Source organism: Lolium perenne, chromosome 4 (genome assembly GCF_019359855.2).
Source record: "Lolium perenne isolate Kyuss_39 chromosome 4, Kyuss_2.0, whole genome shotgun sequence".
NCBI lineage: Eukaryota > Viridiplantae > Streptophyta > Magnoliopsida > Poales > Poaceae > Lolium > Lolium perenne.
The window spans coordinates 402,203,771-402,220,794 of NC_067247.2; the positions used below are offsets into that span (position 1 = coordinate 402,203,771).

The 17,024-nt window shown below is 49.6% G+C and overlaps 1 long non-coding RNA gene across 1 annotated transcript; it reads right to left on the reverse strand.

Annotated features, from left to right (window-relative positions):
• Window positions 1-1,615: 1,615 nt before the first annotated feature.
• Window positions 1,616-4,855, reverse strand: LOC139830767 (uncharacterized). Its single transcript, XR_011744249.1, has 3 exons — window positions 4,537-4,855; window positions 3,156-3,236; window positions 1,616-1,892 (listed from the first exon to the last, which is right to left on the reverse strand). It is a non-coding gene; the product is annotated as an uncharacterized lncRNA (long non-coding RNA).
• Window positions 4,856-17,024: the final 12,169 nt, after the last annotated feature.

Genomic DNA, 17,024 nt, shown 5'->3' on the forward strand with positions numbered 1-17,024 from the left:
ATCAAGGTACACCATACAAGGTTCAAGTACACATGAGATCCATACAACCGGATACAAGGATAGAACAACTACAACTCACACGAGGAAACAAAGATAGCAACTCTAACACATCCACTCAACCCATGGTCTGGTAGTCACCACGGTGCATGAAGGTAAGGCAGCGACCACGACTGTGCTGGTCCACGGGAAGACGGAGCCTCGGAGTATACAAAGAGTGAGCCTCAGGACCCTGCTCTCCGTACAGAAGTGGCCCTCGGTGGTGCGGGTCGACTGAAAGAAGCTGTCCACGGTCAGGAACGTACCCTCCAACATCTGAAGGAGCACAACTGGGAGGGAACTGCACACTCTGCGGGTAGGAGGGGTGTGACGGCTGAGTAGTGGTATAGGCTGCCAGGTGCTGCCGTGTGCGCCAGAGCTGCTCAGTGACGGAGTCCAGCTCGTGGAGAAGAGCCTGAGTAAAACGGTCCTGGCACTGCACGAACTGTGCTGTCATGAAGAGACGGCTGTTCTCCTGCTCTGGGTCAGCGTACCCACCAGTGTGGTACCTCGCCTGCGTAACGCGAATCCCAGATGGAACGTAGCGATACGGAGACCTCTCGAAACAAGTGAAGGTGGAGCGCAGCGTGATGACCATGCAATATGCTGCTCTCTGCACAGCCATCTCAACAGAGCTCGATGTAGCATCAGCAGAGTGCTCCGGAAAGTGGCGGAGGTCATCAGCAGGCACGTAGACCACAGCTCTGTAGCGGTGCTGGTGCTCGCCCCGAGGAATCTCGGACACTCGATACTCAGGGTACCAGACGTAGCCCAAGTAGCTGAGCATCTCGCGTAGCAGCACTGGAAAACCACGGGTGTCCTCGCACTGGGTCATGCGGACGATCTGTTGATAGCCCATCTGCATGAGGATATCGGAAAAGAAGTCAGGCGCCGGAACAAGGAAGTGGTCAAGATATCAACGGAACAACAGAGAGAAAGCACATTAGTATGAAAATACCAACATGTCAAAGGAACAGATTATATGTGGAGATTGACAAAGGATGATAATGAAGCAACCATAGTACAAGAACATTTTTCAAAAACACTTTTCCCTATGGCACTATGGTTTCCCACAAACACGTCCAAGCCTAGGTGAAACAGGTAAGAACAGAGTAAAACCGTTGCTCTTCCTCACCAGAGGGAGGGTGGGTGGGGTAAGAAATAAAAGCAGAATTCCTACTCTCGCGCATAATTTTTCCTATGTAACTACTAAAATATGAGTTTCTAGACACAACTTCGTCCGCTGCAAGGGGCTCCTAAAGGCAGTCCTGCTCTGATACCAAGTCTGTAAGCCCCAGGAGTAGGAAAACCCAGAGCGCGCAGGTAAGAGGGGTTTATGTGCATGAGGTCACTACAAGGGACCGTGAGGTCGCCTCGCATTCCCAGGCTTATGGGTAGGCCAAGCAACAGCTCGACACGCCCATGCACACAACACCCACCTCAAAGGCTCACGTTAGGCTTTCCAAGCCTGAGTGCTTCACCTTCCTGTGCACTTCACACATACACGCACTGTGCACAGGATACAAGGGTAGAATACAGCTTGAATATCACAACATGACTATGTATGACACAAAAGATGGAAATAAAGTTCATATATAGCAACGCTCTAATGAGCAAGATCCAAATGACACTCAAAGGGGAACATATCCCATCAGTACATCATACATAAGATAGCAAATAGTCTGGGTACAGACAAGATCCAAATTGGACTAAGAGTCCTGAAGATAACCAAGCGGGGGTTCCATAACCAACAAGCCACAGGCTGCTGCCTTAGGAACGATCCTGCTACGCAACGAAGTCGTCGTCCGTGAACTCGACAAAGTAGCCTCCATCGTACTGCTCATCATCTGTCGTACCTGTTTGTCGAAAAGCGGGTTCCGGAAAAAGAAAGAGAAAAACGAGGGTAAGTACCAATGGCACGTACTTGCGAGACAAGACCAGCTATGCTTGCTGGGGGGCGGTATAAACTTCGCCCGGCTATATGTGGAGTTTAGCGGCAGCAAAGCACTATCCAATAGAGACACACTACAACATTCGTCTATTAGAGAAGATGAGAGAGCGCATAATCTAGCAGTTCTATACTCTGCAAACAAGACCCAGCCAATGCGGTCCCCCTTAGCCAAGAGGTACTAACAAGGCACTCACACAGTTGACAATTTTATATCCATTCCATTGTAATAGGGCTAACTTACTACGCAAGTAATTAGCAAGTTATTAGCGACATCATTAGGTGTAAGTTGTTCTATGATCGAGTTAAACAGCTCCAAGTCGTCCATAACCGCGGACACGGCTTTCCGAAAAGATTTACCCTGCAGGGGTGCACCAATGTTACCATACACGCACGCTCTATCCTCCAACCAGGCGATGGAAGATATCACGACAAGACCGTTCCCAGATCAACAAGAAAGTCTAGGGGGGCCACCCGACTAAGCTACCCGTATCGAAGTTCGGCTGTACTCCGAAGCGGACTCAGGGTTTGCGCCGGCGGCTAGGCGTGCAAACCACACGCTTCGCTAAACGTCCCGCAAGGTACAGTACAGAATATTAACACCCGAAGGCAACAGGATGTAAACACCCGAAGGCAACAGTAAGTAAAGCATGGCATACATGGCATAGGCAAATAAAACCAAGGTTGTGGCCCCCTTTTCAACAGACTTGAGAAATGGTAATGGGTGATGGGGGATCCCGATAAAATCTCCCACGAGTGGTTAGCGCGCTCAGTCTTAGAAACAGATAACAAGAACTCGGTCCTAGGGGACACAAGCGAGACAAAAATCCGATGCTTTCGCAAAGGGGCTCACCGATGCCTCTACATATTATTATCCCTTAGCAATTTTAGTGGTAGCAAAAGTTATCACCATCATTTTCAAAAAGGTGGTACATGTGTCAACATCCCAACAAGATATCCCGAATATTTCGAGATATCAACAAAAACCCTAAACTCGCCTACGACTCGCAAAGCTGGCAAACAACAAACAATAGGTAGGGCGAGGAGGTGTAATTCGGTAATATAGGGTAACAGGTGGAATAGGACACGTGACACAACAGAATCGCAACATAGGGATAGCAATAGATCAAAAGAGCAAGAAACTGTAAAATAGGTGAAGAGGTGGGCTCGCCTGTCAGATCAGCGGTAGAAGCACAGACACGATCCTCCTGGGGGTGCTCGTACTCCTGCTCGAACTGCTCTGCGTCGGCGTCTACTCGAGAAGAACCAAATAGCACATACAAGAAAAGGTACAGCACAAATCAATACAAGTAGATGCAATGCGCAATATGATGCATGATGACATGGCAAGATGATATGTGCAAGGCAAAATTAAGTGGGGTGCTCTAATTCACATGAAATGATGAACACCCTCACATATTGTTTTAATTCAAGTTTGCAAGTTTTAATTGGACAATTCAGGGATGATTCCAATGATGCATGAGGATGCAAGATTTGAATTCCTCTCGTTTTTCTGATGAGAATGGACATAAAATTTACCAGATTTGGAAATATAGAAAAAGAGTTATGAATTATGCCATATTAACCAAATTAATTCAGATTTAAATTATGTCCAAATTTTATTTATTCAAAACCCAAAACAAACTTCATATTTGGAAAGTTCATGTTTTGCTGATACTCAAACATATAAAGTTTGTTGAAATTGGAATTCGAAAAGTGCAAAAATTAAATAGTTGAAAAAGGGGACAGATTTCATATTGTGAAAAAGGAAAAGGAAATTCGAATTTGACACAGATTTGGCGGGAGTTGATTTTCACAGAGTTAGGGCTAGCCCTGGTCGCTGACCAGTGGGTCCCTGCGCCACGTAGGCGTGCACGCATGGCAGATCAAAAAGTTGGGTTAAACCCGCGCCGGCGGGATTCGAACTCGCGCTGGCCAAATGCCTGAGAACGGGCGCAGCCACTGGGCTGCTGTGCGGTGTTTGGTTAGAAACAGGTTGCAAACCAGGTAAGGTGTTGCGCGGTGGTTAACTGAAATTTTGGACAGCGCGAACTAAAACTGGACACTTGCTGTTCCTGTAGCTAGCCTTACGCACAGTATTTAAAGCGTTGACAACTACGGATCTGTTTGGTTTCAGGCGGAGATCTCGACAAGTTGAGAACGCTGGATGTGCCAAGATTCCAAAGGAACAGGAATGATTCAGATTGGTGCACTGTGTCGATGGCGAGGTTCGACGGAAGTGGAGGTCGTGTCACGGGCGAGGAACAGCAAAACTGAAACGCGGTTTCTGGACCAAAGTTTGGTTGAAGGTGGCGTCGTGTACAGGCCTCGAATCCAAGTGCTTCCAAAACGAAAAACGTAGCCCTTACTCGCATCTTTCCAACGGTGTTTGGCGCTCGTGCTGGAGTGGAGTGGTTCGCCGGCGATGCTCGTCGGAAAACGGCACCGTGAAACAGATGAAAAGGAACACTTTTATTCGTTTTTGAAAACGTTCTCTGCCTCGATCTGTGAACCTGGCATGCAGATGAGGTGTAGGGGATGGTGCTGCTCACCCTGGGTTGGCTGATGACGAGAGGGAAGCGGCGGAGCGGTCGGAGACGAAGAAGAAGGGGAAGAAGCCGGGGGTAGACGAGGCAGTAGTGGACGCGTTCGAACAGATCTTGTGCTCCTGCTCCGTGACGTCGACGTTGAGGAAGGAGACGAAGACGCGGACTCGATCCCGTGCTCAGGTGAGGTCGTCGGAGTTCATGGCGGCGGCGCGGACGTCGACCGGTGTTTGCTCTCGGTTTTGCTCTCGGTAGGGGTTTTTCCCGGAAGGAGAAGAGAGGGTGGCGGCGGCTGTTGAGGAGGAAGCTAGGCTAGGGTTTGGAGGAGGGCTGCTGCTGCTTTTATGTGACGGGAGGAGCAGGTGACCGTGAGGAGGAGGGCGACGGCGTCGCTTTTCTTCCCAGAAGCAGGTGGAGGATACGGCGACGTCGAGCGAAAAAGGTACGTCTCCGTTTACTGTTCTCGGCATTGCATGTTGGGCTGGGCTGGGCCTCCTCGGTGAGAAGGAGAGAGAGGCTACCGGGTTGGTTAGCAGGCCTCCGGGGTGGCTGCTAGGTGGGCTGCCGGATTGGTAGAGGGGTGTAGCTAGGTTAGGGTTAGCTAGGTTTTCTCTTCTCTCTTCTCTTTTCTCCCTTTTTATTTTCTGTTTTTGTTTTGTTTTCAACTCAGAACCAAAAGTGTATTTTGATAAGAGATAAAGTTTGAGTATTTGAAGGGGAGAGAATATGAGAGAAGTCACATACACATGTGATGAAGAAAGAAGAATAGAATTAAAAGAGGAAGATGCATGGAGCTAAAATAAATGTAAACTCCATGATTTTAAGTGCAACAACAAAAAAAAATATTGGTTGTATTACATATCAAACCAATTACTTGGGATGGAGTATCTCCAACCCAATCATAAATTGGTTTGGGCAAAGAAGAGGTTAGGGTTGACACCAATTTTTAGAAATTTTTGGCCATGACCCATTTGTGTTAGGATTAAGAGAGGGAGAAGATGGTGTGCCTTTCTTGGAACATCACAAGAGGAGGGGATGCACCAAGAAGAAGAAGGAGGAGAACAACAAGCAAAAGAATAAGATCCAAAACCAAATGCAAATTAATAAAAGCCAAAGATGATAATATGCATGAGTGCAATATGATGACATGAACAAAAGCAAGAAAAGGTAAAAGGGATCTATGTATTACTCTTGGGATGGTACATATAAGATGGCCAAGTTTAGGGAGAGGAAGACGAGGGATGTCAACGAAGTCAAATGCATCAAGGACGGAGAGGATCAGCTTCTTGTGAAGGATGAGGCGATCAAGCGTAGATGGCGGGAGTACTTTGACAACCTTTACAATGGAGAGGTTGAGAGCTCTACCATTGAGCTAGACGACTCCTTTGATGATACCAGCATGTGCTTTGTGCGACGTATCCAGGAGTCTGAGGTTAAGGAGGCGTTAAGGAGGATGAAAGGAGGCAAGGCGATGGGTCCTGATGGTATCCCCATCGAAGCGTGGAGAGGCCTTGGAGACATAGCGATAGTATGGCTAACTAAGCTTTTCAACCTCATTTTTCGGTCAAACAAGATGCCCGAAGAATGGAGGCGGAGTATTTTAGTACCAATCTTCAAGAACAAGGGGGATGTCCAAAGTTGTACTAATTACCGTGGAATCAAGCTGATGAGCCATACTATGAAGCTATGGGCGAGAGTCATTGAGCACCGCTTAAGAAGGTTGACAAGCGTGACCAAAAACCAATTTGGTTTCATGCCTGGGAGGTCTACCATGGAAGCCATCTTCTTGGTACGACAGCTGATGGAGAGATACAGGGAGCAAAAGAAGGACCTTCATATGGTGTTCATTGATTTGGAGAAGGCCTATGATAAGATACCTCGGAATGTCATGTGGTGGGCCTTGGAGAAACACAAAGTCCCAATAAAGTACATTACCCTCATCAAGGATATGTATGATAATGTTGTGACAAGTGTTCGAACAAGTGATGGCGACACTGATGACTTTCCAATTAGAATAGGGCTACACCAAGGGTCAGCTTTGAGCCCTTACCTTTTTGATTTGGTGATGGATGAGGTCACAAGGGATATACAAGGAGATATCCCATGGTGTATGCTCTTTGCGGATGATGTGGTGCTAGTCGATGATAGCCGAACGGGGGTTAATAGAAAGTTAGAGTTGTGGAGGCGAACTCTAGAATCGAAAGGTTTTAGGCTTAGTAGAACTAAAACTGAATACATGAGGTGCAGTTTCAGTTCTACTAGGCATGAGGAGGGAGAGGTTAGCCTTGATGGGCAGGTGGTACCGGAGAGAGACACTTTTCGATATTTGGGGTGCATGTTGCAGAAGGATGGCGATATCGATGAAGATGTGGGCCACCGAATCAAGGCTGGTTGGATGAAGTGGCGCCAAGCTTCTAGCGTGCCTCGGCTGATCGTCGTCTTCGTCATCACTGCGTTGTCGTGGCCTTCGTACGTTGTCTTCGCCATCAGCCCAGCTGTTGGCAATTTCCATCAACTTGGTTATAGTCTTCGGCTTCTTGCGCCCAAGTTCCTCTATGTAGGTTTCACGTCGGATGCCATCGCTAAAGGCATCGATTGCTCAATCGATGGAAACATATTCGGCGGCGTTCAGGAGTTTAGTGAATCTCCCGATGTATGCACGCATCGACTCCTTCGGCTTCTGCTGTCAATGCCGTAATTCTTCGATCCCAACAGGCCTCTTGTATGTTGCTTGGAAGTTTGCGACGAAAGCGTCCACCAGGTCATCCCACGACTTGATGGAACCCTTCGGCAGGCCTCTCAACCAGGCCCGTGCCGAATCTTTCAGGTAAAGTTGCAAGCACTGCATTGCTGCTATCTGATTTCCTTTGTGCAGGATCACAGTTTGTAAGTAATCGTCTATCCATGACCTTGGCTCCTGCTTTCCATCATACTTAGCGGCGTCAGTGGGGGTAGGTTTGAACTTCTTGGGTGGCATTGTCTCACGGATCTTGTAGCTCAAGCAGTCAGCTCCCCTCAACTCGCTGTCGTACTCCTGGCTTTCTTCTGAGGCATCGCTATCGTACTCCTCCCTCGCGGCTCGCCGTCGCCTGGCTTTGTCGATTCTGCTCTGGGTAATTTCATCTCGGGCGTCTCTTGAATGGTGCTTCGACCCACTGGCTTGGAGCGTGGTCTTTTCCTTTCGTGGAACCAGATTGTCTCCCAAGATTGCGAGGCTTTCCAGGGCGCCTCGATGAGCTTGAGCCATAGAACCTTCGGGGCGTTGGTTGATGAGGTACGCCGCGAGGTTGGCGGTTGCTCCTTCAACGGTTTTTGGCCTTAACATACCCGCAGTGTCCGTAGTCATGAAGGACTTGGATAGGTTCGAGGTTATTTCTCTAGCATCGTCTTTCGAAAGTCTGGACAGCCTTGATCGATGCTTCCCTGCACCTTGGCTGCTTCGGGACGCACATCCTCGCGAGCCCCTTCGCCGTTCACTGGACTGTTCTGCCGCGAACAAACGTCTTTCGAGGGTGGCCTGCTCATTCGATAGTCGCTCCCGATTTTTCTCCAAGATGGAGCGATAAGCATTGAGGGTTCCAACCGAAGTTCCGGCGGGAAGCGGTGTGTTATTAAGTACGGCTGCCCAGGCTGCTGCCCATTCTTCCTCCGCGATGGTGTAATCGCTATTATTGTTACTGGCACTGTTTTCGAAGCTATGTCGTCTGCTGGAGCGCGGGGTGTGATCTCCACCTCCCCCGTTCCTTGCGTTTCCTGTGTTATTGGCGGCATAGACTTGGTGGTGCGCCGTTTTCCAGGTGACCTCGTTGACAACGCTGTCGACACTGTCCTCTCCCGATGAATACTGGGCACTGCAAATGAACGGTGTGTCACTCGATCCCAACCCGTGCCTGGTGTCGCAGTTCAGGCAGTAGTACGAGGTTATCTCTGATGGTACGGGGTTATCGGATCCAACCGACATCGAAGACGTCGATCGAGGGGTTGATGGCGGGGATGAATTCGTCGAGTCTGTCAGTCCTGCCGAAAGGTCGACTGATGATGACATGATTGACCCTGATGGGGGCGATTTCCTCGCTGATCTGGGGGCGAACGGTTCCAGCAGACGAAGGACTCCTTCCGCGTTGACGTTGTAGTGGACGCTCCCGAACGTCATCTCCATGTTTCCTTGTAGATCCGAAAAAGTCGAGTGAGAAGAGTCGCTGTGCGGGGTGAACTCATAGGAGCCGAATCGGATCGGACTTCCCAAGATTGGCGATGATGATGGCGTCGACGAAGCTGCCGACGACATGGTTGGATCTACCGATGACGGATCTTGTGCCAACAGGGTTCCCACAGACGGCGCCAATTGTCGAGGGTACTCCTCGGCAATGCCCTCCGTTTGGGGCTTAGGGTAGATGGAATCCTGTAGGCTGACACGAGACATCGGTTATCAAACAAGCGGGGAAAGCGACTTACCCAGATTCGGGGCCCTCGATGAGGTAAAACCCTTACGTCCTGCCTGTCTGATCTTGATTATGAAAATATCGGGTTACAATGGGGTGCCGAAGGTTTCGGCTGTGATCTCGTCGAGAGACTAAGTTCTACGGGGACCTAGCTCTGGACTTATGGTGGCTAAAGTTGCTAAGATTGATTGTGTCCCTCGGCGGCCCCTCTCCTGGCCCTTATATAGGGAGCCAGGTCTCGAGAGATCTGTCCGGGTACGACTAGGTTACAAAGGACCCTAGCTCTAGATTTTCCTTGTATTCTTCGCCTCTTCGTCTTGTTCTTCAAGGAATCTTCTTCGGCACCGACGTAGTGGCCCACCTTGCCACCGGGTGTCTTCATGGGCCGCCAGTTGGGTCGTATAGGATAGGGCAATAACAGTTACCCGAAGGGTAATGCCCACGTCAACCGCTCATCAAAGCGGTAGTACCGCTTAGGCAGAAACTGAACATAACGGTTGGATTTGAGGGGCCCTATATAAAGGACCCTTCTTCCCCAGCTCGTTTTTTATCTCTTCTCTCTCTCTCCTCCATTGTTGCTGAGCTTAATCTTTGAGGATCTCCCCAACCATCCAACTAATCTTGTTCAAATTTTGAGGAGTGGTGGAGGAGGCCCCGATCTATAGTTCTACCAAGAGAGATTTCACCAATTCGTGCTAGTCCTTAGTGGATCTTGTTGTTAGGTTTCCTATGGTGGGATCTTGGATGAAGTGCTCCTATGGAGGCTAGCTTGGAGTTGTGCTAGCCTCATAGGGTGTTGGGAGCCTCCTAGTGTTGTGGAGCTCGCCCCAACCTTGTGAAGGAACCACCGCCTCGACCGGTGCCTTAGTGGAGAAAAGGGAGCCCCTTTGTGGAGCTCTCTTGAGGAAGAAGGTGAGGCCTTCCTTCGTGGTGTGGCCGCCTAGTCTCTTGTGTGAGACTAGCACCTCCTTAACGCAGACGTACTCCCTCTTGTGGGAGGAACTGCGGGAAACAAATCCTCGCCTCGACTCCGCGCCCTCCGGTTGTCCCGTTCCTCATCTTTGTTATTGTTGCTTGGTTCCTTTACTTGTTGCACTAGCCTAGGATCGTACTAGGAACATCTCCACCACTAAAGCTATCACCTTTATTTTCCGTTGCACTAAAAGTTGAAAAAGGTTAAAAATTGTGTAGCGCCCATTCACCCCCCCTCTTGTTCGTTACGGTCCGTTCAATTGGTATCAGAGCCAGGTTTCTTGCTCGGGATTTACCGCCTAAGAAATGGCCGAACAAGAGGTGGCCGAGAATGGGTCCCTTCCCCATGAGCTACCACCTCCACCATCTACCGTCGATAGCACAACGGCTACATTGGATGACCTCAAGAAATTGGAGTCATCCATCGTTAACCAAATGAAGGCTATAATGATGGAGTTGGTAGCTCCAAAACCTACCCCCACCATAGATCCTACGGCAAGTGCCGAGATTCCCCCACCCAAAGTCACTTCACTTCCTCTTATTGATTTTGTCGCGCAATCGACGAAAAATCAACAAGAGGAGAAGCTTGGGGAAACCGGCACTTCTACAAAGGGGAAGGATGAACCACTGGTGGCGGGGCAATTAGGGGGTAATCATGCGGTGCCTCCACCAAGTGATTACACCATAAATGTCCCAATACCCATGCCTCATATTTTATCTCATGGTTCACCATCGTTACTTGAATCAAATAGCTTCGAAAATTGGCAATTTTTGATGCGATCTCATGTGCGCAGCGCGTCTACCGAGCTTTGGCGCATCATCGAGGAGGGTTATTCACCACGAGACCCGAAGAACTTGACTAGAAGAGAAGTGGTGGATGACCAACTCAACGCCACTGCCATCAACATGATTCACATGGCCGTCACGCCCAAGGATCGCGCCCATATCCGCTCTCTCAAGACCGCCAAGGAAGCATGGGATAAACTCGACAAGCTCTTCCTCGAAAATGAGAGCATTCAAAGCTCTCGCTTCGATGAAGTGAACAACATGGCCTACAACTTCGTCATGAATGAGGGAGAGTCTCCGGAAGAAATGTACCGTCGTCTCATCGCTCTTGCCGTACAAATGCAAGATCTTGGAGCAACGTTTGTGGATGTTCATTGGATCAAAAGAAAGTTCTACAACGCTATCCTCCCATATGAGGAAGTGAAGTTGACGGCCATCCGCCAAAACGCCTCCTTCCGTGCTATGACATCCGATGAAGTCCTTAGTGAAGTCATCGCTTTGGACATCTCCAAGAAGAATGCAGAGGACCTTGTTGCAAGGGCTCACAACACTCGCAAGCCCAACCTCGCATTGAAGATAAGGGAGCGTGAAGCTAGTGAGAGCGATGAGGATCCCATGGAGTGGAGTCCGGATGATCTCAAGACGAACTACCATGAGCACATGGCTCTCGCCGCAAAGAGTTTTTGGGATGGGAACAAGACATGAAGCTCAAGGCCAAGAAGATACTCGTCTCGTGAGTCTCCAAGAAACTTCTCAAAGAGCCCAAAGGAGGGGCAAAGGGGGAGAACATGCTACAATTGCGGCGACAAAAGTCACTTCGTCGCAGATTGTATCTATGAGAGAAGAGAAGATAATGGTGGAAGGCTCATCCGCAAGGACAAGTTCAAGTCCCTCTCCAAAGGATTCTCCAAGTTCTCCTCCAAGCCCGGTGACGCCAAGGTCTCCTTCACCAAGAAGCCAAGAGCCTTTATCATTCGGGAAGAGTACTCCTCCGATGATGGTGAGGAGCATGAAGACAAGAGCTCAAGCAAGGAAGAAGAGGGAGTGGCCGCCATCGCCATTTCCACTCCTTCCATCTCCCTCTTCGACTCTCCTAATGAGAACCACATCACCAACAACTCCCATTGCCTCATGGCGAAGGTATCTTCGGAGGTAGAATCTTCTTCCAAACTCACATCTCCCTCTAATGCTATATCTTTTGATGATGCCACTAGTCTCACCATTAAGCGTGAGATTGTGGGTTTGCATGCTTTTCTCACTAACATGCAAGGAGATACCAAGATCCATGTTGGGGCCCTCTTAGCCCAACTCGGTGCGGCTCAAGACCTCATAGAAGAGAAGGAGAGGCTTGAGAGGGAGGTGGCAAACGAGATTGCCTCTCTCAATGAAGCACTTGAGGAGGAGCAAAATTTGCGTATATCTCTTGAAGCTAGTGTCATCACCCTCGAAGACTCCAACAACGCCATCATCTCCCAACTCACCAAGGACGAGATCATACTCTTGGATTGGTGAGTGAGCTCAAGAAGAAGAAGCTTCTTCTTGAGGATGACCACGCATTACTTCTTGAGAAAGTTGCCGCTCTCACCAAGGACTTCAAATCCTTGGAGAGTAAGCATGCAATTCCCTCTGAGACATGTGATCATCCTCAAGAGGAAGCCTACGAAGGGAAAGATGATGGAGGGCCAAACCCTTGTGGTGACGAGCTTGTTGATCAAGTTGCATCTTTGAGGAAGCATAATGCATTACTCTTGGAGGTCAATGCCCTTCAAGAAGAAGCTTTGGATTAGTATTACCGCTTGTGCAAGGAGAAGACTTCATGTTGCAATCATGAAGAGGAAATTGCCACTCTTGAGAAGACCAAGGCCAAGCTACTAAGTTTGAATGGCATGCAAGAAGAGTCCTTTATGGAGTGCCTCCGCATGAGCAAAGAGAAGGTTACTTGTTGTGACCATGAGGAAGAAATTGCCTCTTTGAAGAGGAGCAAAGCCAAGCTCATGGAGGTCAACTCAATGCAAGAAGAAGCCTTGAAGGAGTACTTTCCTTTGAGCAAGGACCGTGCTTGTTGCAATCATGAAGGTGATGTTGCCAAGTTGGAGAATCACAAGCGCCTACTCATGAAGATGAACTCTCTCCAAGAAGAAGCTTTGATGGAACATTTCCGGGTGAACAAGGCAAAGGAAGTTCAAGTGTTCGATATCACTCATCCTCACCCGGAGCATGAAGATGAAGTAAATCGCTTGAAGGCCAAGATTGATAGACTCCAAATCCAAGCCAAATACTTGGAGGGAGTCATTGAAGCCAAAGATGGAGCCAATGAGGGCTCTTGCAATGAGGAAGGAGCGGCTTCCAAGCCGAAGAGGAAGAGAAGAAGGATGATGTGGGCATTACCCTTCGGGTAACTGATATTGCCCTATCCTGCACGGCCCAACTGGAGGCCCATGAAGACACCCAATGGCAAGGTGGGCCACTAGGACGGTGCTAGAGGAGATTCCCTGAAGAACAAGACAGAGAAGAGCTGAACAAGGAAAGTTTAGGGCTAGGTCTTTTGTAAACCTAGTCGTACCCGGACAGATCTCTTGAGACCTGGCCTCCTATATAAAGGCCAGGAGAGGGGCTGCCGAGGGACGAGACCAATCTTAGCAACTTTAGCCACCATACGTCTAGAGCTAGGTCGCCGCAGCACTTAGCCTCTCAACGAGATCACAGCCGAAACCTTCGGCACCCCATTGTAGCCCGATATTTTCATAATCAAGATCAGACAGGCAGGACGTAGGGGTTTTACCTCATCGAGGGCCCTGAACCTGGGTAAATTGCTCTCCCCGCTTGTCTGCTAACCGATGTCTCGTGTCAGCCTACAGGATTCCATCAACCCTAAGCCCCAATCGGAGGGCACTGCCGAGGAGTACCCTCGTCAATTGGCGCCGTCTGTGGGAACCCTGTCGGCACAAGATCGGTCATCGGCAGATCCAGTTATGTCATCGGCAGCTTCACCAACACCATCATCGCCATCGTCGCCAAGCCTAGGAAGCCCGATCCGATTCGGCTCCTATGAGTTCACCCCGCATAGCGACTCTTCTCGCTCAACTTTCTCAGATCTACAAGGAAACATGGAGATGACGTTCGGCAGCGTCCACTGCAACGTCAACGCGGAAGGAGTCCTTCGACTACTGCAACCGTACGCCCCCAGGTCAGCGAGGAAATCACCACCACCGGTTGCGGAGTCAAGCATGTCATCGTCAGTCGACCTTTCGGCTGGCTTGACGGATTCGACAAACTCATCCTCGCCATCGGCCCCCCAGTCGACATCTTCAATGTCGGTTGGATCCGACAACCCTGCACCTTCAGAGATGACCTCATACTACTGCTTGAACTGCGACACCAGGCATGGGTTGGGATCGAGCGATACACCGTTCATCTGCAGCGCCCGGTATTCATCGGAGGAGGGCAGTGTCGACAGCGTCGTCAAGGAGGTCACCTGGAAACCAGCACACCACCAAGTTTATGCCGCTAATAACACGGGAAACGCAAGGAACAGGGGAGAAGGAGATCACACTCCTCGCTCCAGCAGGCGACCAAGTTTTGAAAACAGCGCCAGTAACAACAACAGCGACTACACCATCGCGGAGGAGGAATGGGCAGCAGCCAGAGCCGCCGTGCTTAATAACACGCCACTCCCCGCCGGAACTTCGGTTGGAACCCTCAATGCCTACCGCTCTATATTGGAGAAAAATCGGGAGCGTCTATCGAAGGAGCAAGCCACCCTCGAGAAACGCCTATTCGCCGCAGAACAATCTAGCGAGCGACGAAGGGGCTCGCGAGGAAGCGCCTCCCGAAGCAGTCACGGCGTAGGGAAGCACCGGTCGAGGTTATCCAGGCTTTCGGAAGATGACGCTAGGGAAATCACATCGAACCTGACCAAGTCCTTCATGACTACAGATACTGCGGGTATGCCACGGCCTAAAACCGTTGAGGGAGCAACTGCCAATCTCGCGGCATACCTCATCAATCAACGACCCGAAGGTTCTATGGCTCAAGCCCACCGGGGCGCCTTAGAAAGCCTCGCAATCTTAGGAGACAACTTGGTCCCACGGAAGGAAAAGACCACGTTGCAGGCCAGTGGCTCAAAGCATCGCTTGAGAGATGCTCGAGACGAAATCACCCAGAGCAGAATCGATAAAGCAAGGCGACGACGCGCCGCTAGGGAGGAATACGACAGTGACACCTCGGATGAAAGCCAAGAGTACGACGGCGAGCTGAGAGGAGCCGACTGCTTGAGTTACAAGATTCGTGAGATGATGCCGCCCAAAAAATTCAAACCTACCCCCACTGACGCCGCTAAGTACGACGGACAGCAGGAGCCGAGGTCATGGATAGACGATTACCTACAGACTGTGATCTTACACAAGGGAAATCAGATAGCGGCAATGCAATGCTTGCAGCTTTACCTAAAAGATTCAGCGCGAGCCTGGTTGAGAGGCCTGCCGAAAGGTTCCGTCAAATCATGGGATGATCTAGTCGACGCCTTTGTCGCAAATTTTCAAGCAACATACAAGAGGCCTGTTGGGATCGAGGAATTGCGGCATTGCCAACAGAAGCAGAAGGAGTCGATGCGCGCATACATCGGAAGATTCACCAAACTCCTAAACGCTGCCGAAGACGTTTCCGTCGACAGAGCAATCGATGCCTTCAGCGATGGCATCCGACGTGAAACCTATATAGAGGAACTTGGGCGCAAGAAGCCAAAAACTATAACCAAGTTAATGGAAATCGCCAACAGCTGGGCTGATGGCGAAGATAACGTACGAAGACCACGACAACGCAGTGACGACGAAGACGACGATCAGCCGAAGCATGACTCGAGTGGACGAAGGGATCGCCGTAAAAGAAGAAAAGACCGCAGTTACGACGACAGTAACCTGGTAGCTGCGGGGTATTCTGATCGGCAGGATGATCGGTACGATGACAGGCGAGACGATCGACAGGACAGCAATCGGAACAACTCTGGAAATCGCGGTAACTACAAACCACGACCACAGAGGATTCCTGAGTTACCCTTCGCTGAACAGATAAATGCTCCTTGTTATATGCACTCATACATCGACTCTAAAGACAATAAGAAGAAGTCAAGTCACCTACTCAGAGATTGTCGACAGTTCATCGAAATGCAGAAGCTCATCCAGCAGCAGCAGCCACCGCCACCGCCACCTCCATCTCAGCACCAAGTCCAGCAAGCCCAGCCTCATAACCCCAACGAGTCGTTTCCACCGCCACGTGGGCAGATGAGCATGATCCATAGGACAGGCGTTTCGAGAAGGGAAATGAAGAAGGTCACCCGAGAAATAAACTTGGCAGAGAGCATTATGGCCAACATTCCCGAATATATCGAGTGGTCGTCTCAAAGCATTACGTTCAGCAGAACGGATCACCCGATGACAATCCCAAAGCCAGGGCACGCTGCCTTAGTCGTTGAAGCGCAAGTCGGAGGATTCAAGATGAGCAAAATCTTCATGGATGGTGGAAGTGGATTAAACCTGATATTCGTTGACACAATCAAAAGTATGGGAATCACTATGAGGATGCTAGAAGAGACAGACACCTGTTTCCATGGGATTCTCCCCACTTCACCGGCGTACTCTCTTGGCAAAGTTTACCTGAATGTCGTCTTCGGCAAATCCGACAACTTCAGGAAGGAAAAGATCGAGTTCGAAGTTGTAAACTGGGAATCTCAGTACCACGCTATACTCGGAAGACCAGCTTATGCCAAGTTCATGGCTGTACCGCATTATGCATACCTCAAGCTGAAAATGCCTGGGAGCAATGGAACAAACATCACAGTCTATGGAAGTTTTTCACGTTCGGACAATTGTGATCGCGACTTTCAGAGGATCGCTGTGAAATTTGGGGTAAAGCAGGAAGTCGTTGATCTCCCTTCAAAATCGTTGGCACACGATAGTACGGAAGATGAACGCATCAGGAAGACAAAGAAGAAGCCAGCCGATCTTGCCTTAGAAGCTTCGACAGTGAAGACTTTGGCAGCTACTGTCACAGCAGTCATAGAAGAAAACAAGACACTGGCAATCGCCGCCAGGACTCCCGGCGAAATAAACAACACCTCCAAAATCGCTGACGCGATAGACAAGTTAGAGGATAAGAAGAACCCTCCCCTTGCTTAAGCGGATGGATAGCATTTAAATTTCTCTTTTCAACAGGGCCTTTTCCTTTTTCGTCCCTTAGTTCCTTTGCTTACTTTATTAACGAGAACTCAAGTTTTGTTTTCTTGAAAGCATTGCAGTA